The sequence below is a fragment of the Anser cygnoides genome, chromosome 2, assembly GCF_040182565.1.
Source record: "Anser cygnoides isolate HZ-2024a breed goose chromosome 2, Taihu_goose_T2T_genome, whole genome shotgun sequence".
Classification (NCBI taxonomy): Eukaryota; Metazoa; Chordata; class Aves; order Anseriformes; family Anatidae; genus Anser; species Anser cygnoides.
Genome location: NC_089874.1, coordinates 2,517,444 through 2,526,556, shown reverse-complemented (window position 1 = coordinate 2,526,556; position 9,113 = coordinate 2,517,444). Strand labels below are relative to the sequence as shown.

General features: G+C 43.0%; 1 long non-coding RNA gene across 1 annotated transcript; it reads right to left on the bottom strand.

Annotated features, from left to right (window-relative positions):
• Positions 1-299: 299 nt before the first annotated feature.
• Positions 300-8,017, bottom strand: LOC125182603 (uncharacterized). Its single transcript, XR_007162687.2, has 4 exons — positions 7,773-8,017; positions 7,031-7,200; positions 6,199-6,349; positions 300-1,357 (listed from the first exon to the last, which is right to left on the bottom strand). It is a non-coding gene; the product is annotated as an uncharacterized lncRNA (long non-coding RNA).
• Positions 8,018-9,113: the final 1,096 nt, after the last annotated feature.

The following is a 9,113-nucleotide window of genomic DNA, read 5'->3' as shown; positions in this document are numbered from 1 at the left end:
AACTCTGTCTGTAGTTTGTGGGAAGAAAAGTATTTTTTCTTCCCTCACCGTCCCTCCTAACATTTACAAACTGTTTGTATCTCTTAGTAAGAGTCTTATATAATATTTTAAAGGTCAGAGTTTGTGGGTAGACGTCTTTGGTATAAAATATTACTTTGTGTTGGCAGTACTATCATGAAATGCAATGTTTTTTTGTATCCTCACTGAGTAGCAGGAAGGATATTAGTGCTGGATTCTGCTTCAGATTTAAAAAAAAATAATTCCCACGCCATTTTATGTAAAAGTTTATGACTCTCATTTTACTCAGGTTAGCCAATTGACAATTTCACCTTTTTAACAGTTCTGCAAATGTTTTTTCTTCCAGGACACAAACCCTAATGATTTATTTTAGGCTCAGAAAAGTTGTAAGGCAAGACTTTCTCACAGCAAGAAAAATTTTGCTGTTCATTCAGCAAAATATGTTATTTTAAATAATGTGTTTTTGTTTTTTTAATTTAAAATAATGTGTTTTTCAAGAGCTAATTATTCTTGACCTATTTTTCCTGACGTTTTACATTTCTTGTTCCTATCTGTTGGTTCATTCACACATGTAATATGCTTAGAAGCATTGCACACAGAGGTTTTTAGCGAAGAGTTTCTCTCTCCTTTAACTTTAAAAAGTGCAAATAATAAGAGATGCACATTTATGAACATGGGGAGTGAGGAGACACAGTGAAATTACAAGATAAATAATCCTTCGAAGTCTTCAAGCCAAGGCAGTGTCAGACGAGTACCTAAGATATCTGTTGGAGATGTTCTGCTGAAATGACAAAATCAAAGATGAGCTACTTATTGACTAGAAAATATCAGTTGTGTTTGAATAATTTTCGTTAATATTTTTAGATGTCAGTATGTTAGCGTTAAAAATGATTCTGCAAAATATAGCAGTTTTGTAAGTATGTTTAATGTTAGCAAGATGACTAGGGAACATATATGAACACGGATTAGCAAACAGAATACAGATCTTCTAGAAACCTGAATACTTCTTTTGATTTTCTTTCTAATGCAGAAGCCCAAGACACCATATCTCACCAACGATCACAGTATCACAGAATCACTGAGGTTGACAGGAAGCTCTGGAGCTCATGTGGTCCAACCCTCTGCTCAGAGCACAGTCAGTTACAGCAGGTTGATCAGGGCCATGTCCAGTTGGGTTTTGATATTTCCAAGGATCGTGTTGTGGGTTGACCCCTGGTAGACAGCTAAGCACCACACAGCTGCTCGCTCACTTCCTCATCCCCCACAGTGGGACAAGGGAAGAGGAAAAGAAGAGTAAATAGCAGAAGTGTGTTTAATAAGTGGAGGAAAAGTGGAATAACTGAAAAAGAAAACAAAACAAGTGATGCAAAAGCAGCAGTTCCCATGGGTAGACTAATGCCCAGCCAGTTCTTGAGCAAAGTGATGGCTAATATCCCTTAACCCTGCTCCTCTCCATTTTACTCCTGAGCATGATGTCATACAGCACGGAATATCTCTGGTTATTTCTGATCATCTGCCTGGTTGCATCCCCTCCCAACACCTCATGTAACCCCAACCCATTCACCTGGGTGGGCAGAATGCAGAGCAAAGCCTCAGTACTGTGCAAACACAGTTCAGCAATAGCTACAGTTTTAGCATGTTATTAGCAAAGTTTTGGTCAGAAATTTAAAACACAGAACCATATGAGCTACTATGAAGAAATTTAACTCCATCCCAGTGGTTGAACGGTCCCAGCTCTCTCATCTTCTCCTCTTGCGTGAAATGTTCCAGCCCAGAACCAAATACGTGACTGCAGAACTGGCCTCACCAGTGTTATTTTTATCAATTATAGAGATCTAAGCTTTCATTAATGGATAAACTACTATGCCAATGCACATCACTTTTCAAAGAAAGTTGACAAGCCACAGAATCAGAGACACAAAAAAAATGTGCAGAAGAAGGCAGAAAAAGGTCATTTACTCCATCCTCCTACTCTGGGGAAGAAACCAATCTAATTACACAATTCCTGACATGCAACTGCCTAGGATTTTTCCAAAGCCTTCAAATGAAGGTATTTCCACAGCATTTTCAAGCAACTGATTAGAGTCCTCCACTCTCCTTACTATTTTTCATAATGCTTTATTTGAATCTTCCTTCCTGGAAGCTGGAAGAACAAAATTACTGCCTACCAGTCCTGTTTCAACTGCAGAAAACATCGTAGGTGATATTTATGAGATTCACAGGAAGAATTCATCCCCCACAGCAAGCATTTTGCTGTATATTGCATGCTACACCATACTGTAAGAACACTTCTGTGGGTACATGAATGTATTTGGAGAGAACTACATAGAACAAGCATTTGAATGTCTTGCCGTATACCTACATATTTAAAAGTGTTCCTGTACACAAAATCAGAGCATTTATTGCCAAAAGTGACATGGTGTTTTTAAGAATAGATCATTAGGTAATTCAACCTGATTTCTTGTTGAATATAAATGAAGAGGATTTTAGCCAATAAGTCCTCCTCTAAGCTTCCCAAAGCTAGGTTTGACTAGCACCTCTTTGGGATATTCTTTACATGAACATTAAAAGATGACTAATCCTCATTTGTTGCTGTTGAGTGAACTGTTTGAAACCCTAGTCACAGCAGATTGGATTTGTATAATTAAATATATGTATACATTCTAGTGTGCAAAGCAGTTCTCTTGGCATGGGTATCTCATGCCTTCTGAGATGTCCTGAAGATATCTATGGTTGGAAGATTCAACACAAGAGCAGCCCTCAGGTAGCCTGTGCCCCACTGGAACAGAAGATGGAGGCTCGAGGAGACACGCTCATGCACATCAGTTGTCCATGTTTAAACAGTAGATCGTGACAGATGTGGCTGGATTGTGAGGATTTCAGGACCTGGGGGCTTCCTCCTTCCCCAGTCTGATAGTGGGAGGCAGCCTTTGTGGTTCTGTGTGCCCCATTTCAACCAGCGGCCAGGCTGAGCACAGAGCACGCATTCCCAATCCTCACCAAGTCTTTATTTAATGTGTAGCACGCATTCCCAATCCTCACCAAGTCTTTATTTAATGTGTTTAGCTTTTAGTCACATAACATAACAAGTAATATCCTGTTTATCTGTCTGAGATCACACTGGGACGTCTCTGTAGTCAATGTAGAGCTTCTCAGTACTACATGATGCAGAACTGCAAAGGCACTGACTTCTTTTGCCACGTCACTGCTCTTTAAGTGCTCTGGGGGACACCGAGCTCATGGCACCTGTAATTTCATGGACCTGCCAGTGCTGGTGACTTTTGGGCTACGAATTATAATTCTGGGATTTGATCATATATGACAGGCAGAAAAAAAAAACACTTCTGGGTGTCTCTGCACAGCCTAATAACAATATCAGTCTCTCCTCAAGTGTCCTTGTAAATGGAAAAGTTGTGTTTAATTGGATTCAGGAGGACTGGCTGGAGGAAGTTCAGATGGGATTTGTCCCAGCTAATTATCCTCTCTCCGTCTTTTTTGGTAAGCTTAAAAGGTCAGTTAAACCTCATGAAGCAGATTGTTCTCAGGGCTGTTCCCTCCATCACTTCCAGTTTGAATTCCTCCATTTGAGCATGATTTGGCAGATCTGTACAAATACACAGTACAGTGACATAGCAAGAGAATTCCTCTGTCCCCTCCAATTTATATACTATCTAAATTAAATAAATGGTATTTAGGAAAATATGAAGATTGTCGTCCCCATTTTGAAGGTGACAGAGAGATAAGAAGTAGGTGATACTATTCTTCAGAGTTGCAGAAGACTGTATTGCAGTGAGAAGATTCATCAAGACCACTTAAGGCTTTGGAAGAGATGTCAATTACATGTGCCTCTTCCATGTGGTTGAGTTTCACTTCTTTTCATAAAGTAGTATGTTTCCAACATGCAGCTGAATTCAAGCACCCTGAGGGTCTAAGTCTGAGCAAAACCAGCAAAAAATGGCTTCACAGAGGATTGTGTTTTTAATCATGATTACATCTCTCTCATCTTTCTGCACCAACTTTAATCTGCGTGGCTGCATCTGCAGATAAGAGTCAGCAGAACTTCTGGTTTTGAAGGCTCATCTGAGAGATGAATTCTTTACTTTCAGAGCCTGCAAAGTAGTCTCCCGTGTGTGTCATTATGTTGTAGGCAAAAGCAGATACAAGAATTAGATTATCTGCTGGTGACAGCCTAAATAAAATGCAGTAATGATTTTTTGAAGAGTTGCACTGCTATGATACTGAATCTGAATGAAGAATGACAGGTAGAACAGAGATTCTCCAGTGAAAGAAACTCTTGGAGTTTCAATTCTCTGTATAGGATGTGAGGATAAGGACTACATCCATATCTCCTGCAAGCAATGATGTTGACACTTGTTCATGTCATGATATCATTGAACATATCATGTTCACCATCTTTCTAGCTGTTACATTCACTGTTGGACAGTAATTTTTCTTTACTGCTTGGCAGATGTGAAGAACTGTTGTATACGGAGTTTCTTCAGAAACTGATTATTCTCTGAAGTCACCCTTCCAACTACTGAGCAGCTTAGACCTAGTCATCCCACCATCCCATAAAATTTGCAAAAAGTGGAGAAGAATGTCTCGTGTCAATGTATATCAGCAGTAAGTCTCCAGAGCAAATGCTGAAGAGTACTGGCCAACACAATGAGCAAAGTTACCGAAGGTATTTGTCACCCATCAATTTCAACCAGAGGAAGCATCCTTTCTGAATACTGACATGACAGTATATCCTCGACCCTTACTTAGGTGCTACTGGAAAATCTAGGCAGATTGCAGGTGCTGGTTCATTTCATTGGTAATTATGTAGTATGTATGATTTCTAGGAATAGGCATTGTGGATAAGTCTTGTTTGTTTTGGCTCTGTTTCTATGGGGATAAACAGAAGTAGTGTGATTAATTTCCATTCTGTTGCCATGGTTATTAATAATAATGAGGTGATTATTACTGCACTGTAAACCTTACAGCAATTCCAACGCTGCTATAAAAGAGAGAGGGAGAAAGAGAAGGGGGGGCGAGGGGGGACCAACAATGAAAGAGCTGGACCAGATCCTCAGTCTGGACAAATCAGCACTCACACATTGCCTTCAATTAGAAGCAATGAAATAGAAGATGTGCTCTTGGAGAGTCTGGACCTGCAGACGGGGCAGTATTAATAAAACAAGTGATAGATGAGAACCCTCACTGACTTCAGCAGAGCTGTGCTGATTTGTACCCACTGAGATTTGCTCAGGACCCAGCACCACCTGGTTCATGAGGCCAACGAAAATGCTGTGACATGCTCAGTGTTCACGGGATCAGCCTCTATCTTATTAGTTTCACTATAACAAATTGGGGGAAGAGGGCTCAAATAAAAGTGAATAAATAAACAGAAAAGCAATAGCTGTTTCTCCTGAGTGACTAATAAACAACTCCCACATTCCTGGTACCTGCTCAGCTGGCTCTATCTCACTGCACTAAGTGATTTGTATTCCTTCTGGAGACATTGCCATGGTGTTGGAACAATAAGTAACACGCATTTAATCAGATTGTCCCCATGGGTGAGATTACTTTTCTCAAGGATTCTGCACTCCTAGCTGGGATGTTTTGCAGACTTCCGTCTTTCTGAGTCCTGTTGTAGGTGCAGAAAGCTCGCAATTGGCAAATTGAAGCCACTGGGCAGGCTTGTTGTTGTTATTTTATGGCTAACTGGGATTCAACATCAGCCCATTCACACAAGTCTTGGAATGACAGAAACAGGATGAGAAAGTGACTGCTCACATTCTTTCTCCCAAAAGCCACAACCTGTGCTTTGAGGCTGTTAGTTTTCCATGCTTCCTTTTCCAAACCAGGGGAAATTATTTTGCATATGTTTCTTCCTTCCCATTTGCCTCATTTCTGTTTGCAAGTACAGAGACCACCCTTCCCACCCTATCTTTTGCCCTTTATGAGCTGAGGATACCAACCTTTGGCAAAACAAAAATCAGAGCCTAGCTGCCTCCCAGCTACTGCTTGTCTGCTGAGGTTCCGTCAAAGCAAAGAGGACAGCAGGTCAGATGGTAGCACTGGCTGTCAAATGCTCACACAGAGCCAAGTTAAAAGAAAACATGGCTGTACGGAGGTTTAAAAGCAAGATGAGGCTGTCAAGTGTTTTTCTTTTCAAATAGGCCTATAAGCATTTACCTCCAGATCATGTGGTAGCCCAGAGCCAGCTGAGAAGAGCATTATCACCTCCTCAGACCACATGGCAGACTGGTACAAGTCACTTTTCCCCTGTAGGCAGTCTTCATTTTTCGAGTTCCAGCTCTTCGTTGTGGTGCCTCAAAGAAGGACCCTACGAGCCAAGAGAGCAAAGGCAACCTTGAAGGGCAGAGGTGCAGTGTTGAGCCCCGCTGCTCTGAACATGATGCTGGTCTGCTGATCACCAGGGCAAAGCTAGCAGCTAGCAAGTGATGTCCTTTAACATAGGTGGTCACAAAAGGAGGACATGCCTCTCAGCAGCACATGCTACTTCTTTGGGCGGGGGAAATCAGGGACAGGATCCAGGGCTTCTCAGTGGCCCCAAAGCCTCAGCAAAACTGAGGTTAGGACCCTCTTAACTTTTCCCACCGCACTTCTGGGCGCCCTTGACTATATTTTGACTGTATTTAGAGGGTAAGGATGGGGTATGGGTAGTGGTAGGGGTAGGGAGTGTCTATGTCTAGTACTGAAACTAAAGGGTTGCCTCCAGCAGTACAGTCCATCAGCACTGCTGTGGATGGCACAGGACCTTGAAGATCTTATTTTAGGAGTGTGCAAAAGCTGCAAATTCCTCACACCCCTGTTAGGCTTCTCATTTGTTGTCTGTTTCAGTGTGAAACTGCTGCAGCACAAGCCCAGGTACAGCTCTGATCCACGGCATCACACGGAGGCTGTGGGTAATATTCAGGGCACAGTTGTGCCATCATCTTTCTTGGTCACCAAAACATTGTCAGAGATTATACCTCAACAGGTACAAGGCAGATTAAATATTCACCTGCTTTTCTTACAAAAGCAAAATGGGAGAGGGGCTGTATCACCATGCAATGCAAAGGGGAGATCCAGACGTGCGGAGAAGCGAAAAGCAAACTCATGTCTGAATCTTCCTCTCCGTTCCTCAGACCCCAAGCGTCTGTTTGGCAATCCTTGGGAGGACTCAGCACTTGTCTAGTTTAAAAAATAAAATAAAATAAAATAAATCTGGAGAAAGACAGTGAGCGATATTCATTTTTAAAACAAAAAAGGACCACGCTACAGTGAAATCTGCAGGAACATCAAATAAATGTGCATGGATATTTAGAAGTGTAGGTCCTGGTCACAAATGCATACCGCTACTTACTACACGCCCACGCACAACCACATGTGAGCAAACAAACACACGTTGCAGGCACGCACACACACACGCTCTGCCTTTTGTAATAACAACCCTGCTTTGTTGTAAGGGAATGGAAACGGGAGAGACTCACAGCGTATTTCATTTGAAAGAGAAGAAAGAAAAAAAAAAAATCCAAACCAAACTTTCAGAGCAACTCTTTCTAAGCGATGCAGAAAGATCCTTCCTTTGGTTGGTATGGGGGAGGGAAGGGGATAGGGAGAAAAAAGAAAAGGGGGGAGGACAAGTTCGTGGTTAGATGGGAGCTCCCACCCATTTCCTTTCCTTGCCCTTCCCAGGCATGTCAGAGCTGGGAGCCAAGACAAATCAAACTCTCAGGAGCTTGCAGACAGACAGCACCACTTACCGAGAGCGTAATTGCAGCCCTTGGAGGAGCACGAGGGAGGGGATGAGCAGGCAAAAAAATTAAGAAGGGGGCAGTGCCCTCTGCTGCCAAAGCAAAGCTGTCGATGCGGAGGATTTCGAGGCGAGCTGGAGGGAAGCGAGCGGGATGCAGCGAGACGGGGCCCCTGGGAGTCTGCAAATAAACAGCCAGAGCACAGGGCGAGGGGAGGAAGGCTGCCGTGGTTCATCTGAAGTCAGCAGGGTTCATCTGAGGCCTCCCCCCCCCCCCCCCCGCTCAATTTACCAGGGAGCGAAATGGATACGACGGTGCCTACTGCCCTCGTGTAGGCATTAGCCTGGTTTCTTCAGCTTGGGAAAGCTGAGGCCCTTGAAAGAAAAGTGGAGAGAGCTGCTGTTGTTAAGGCAAACTGACTGCCGAGCAGCAAAACTCCTTTGGTAGGTACTTCTGGGGCTCGTCGTTACTGCTGGGACAGAGCCAGGTCCGACAGCGCAACCAGAGAAGGGCAGATCCCCATCCTCACCCCATGGGACGGGGACTGTGGGGCTGTGAGACTAAGTTCAGGGTTCATGTCACCTAACTTTAGCCTTCTGAGTGCCCCTCATCCAGCTTGATCCTTGAAAAGAGAGAGCCTGATTCCACCACACGCTCCCGACCAGGATGAACTGACCTCTGGAGGACACCAAGGGTGTCAGATGTCCCCTTTCTCCTATCCCAAGTGTCTCTTACAGGGCTCTCTACCCCAGAAAAGTCAGTGACACCAGCCTGCAAACTGAACATTTTCATTTTTTTTCCCTCTAAAGCTTCCGCAAACCCTGCATTTGCCCCTCCACACCTTCTCTTTCTACATCATGAACCCACTTGCTGGTGCTAAATATTGCTGGGGGCTCTCTCCTCTGCTACTACAGGACTGGGCAAGGTGCATTTGGCTCCTGCTTAGGGAGCAAAGGGACAATTTGCATCTGCAGGGCCACATAACACAGAGTCAGCAGTGGTTCACTGGCATGTAACATTAGCCTCAGTGTCAAACCAGGGGGAATTCCAGCACAATAAACAAGTCTGTCAGCCCTGGCAGCAACCATCCCAAATACACAGCATTTTGCTAACATTTGTTCACTATATAAAATTATAAATGTATGTGTGATAACATTGCAAATTTGCATATAACAGAAATATGTATTACATGTATGTGATGTACCCATATATACTACCTATGCACATTAAAAATATAAATACATCCACATAGACACGTGCATAGCTGTATATGAGTGAGTTATATTAATATTATTGTCTGCTCAGTCTTTGATGTAACTAGAATCACATTTCACTGGAAGAAATTTCCAG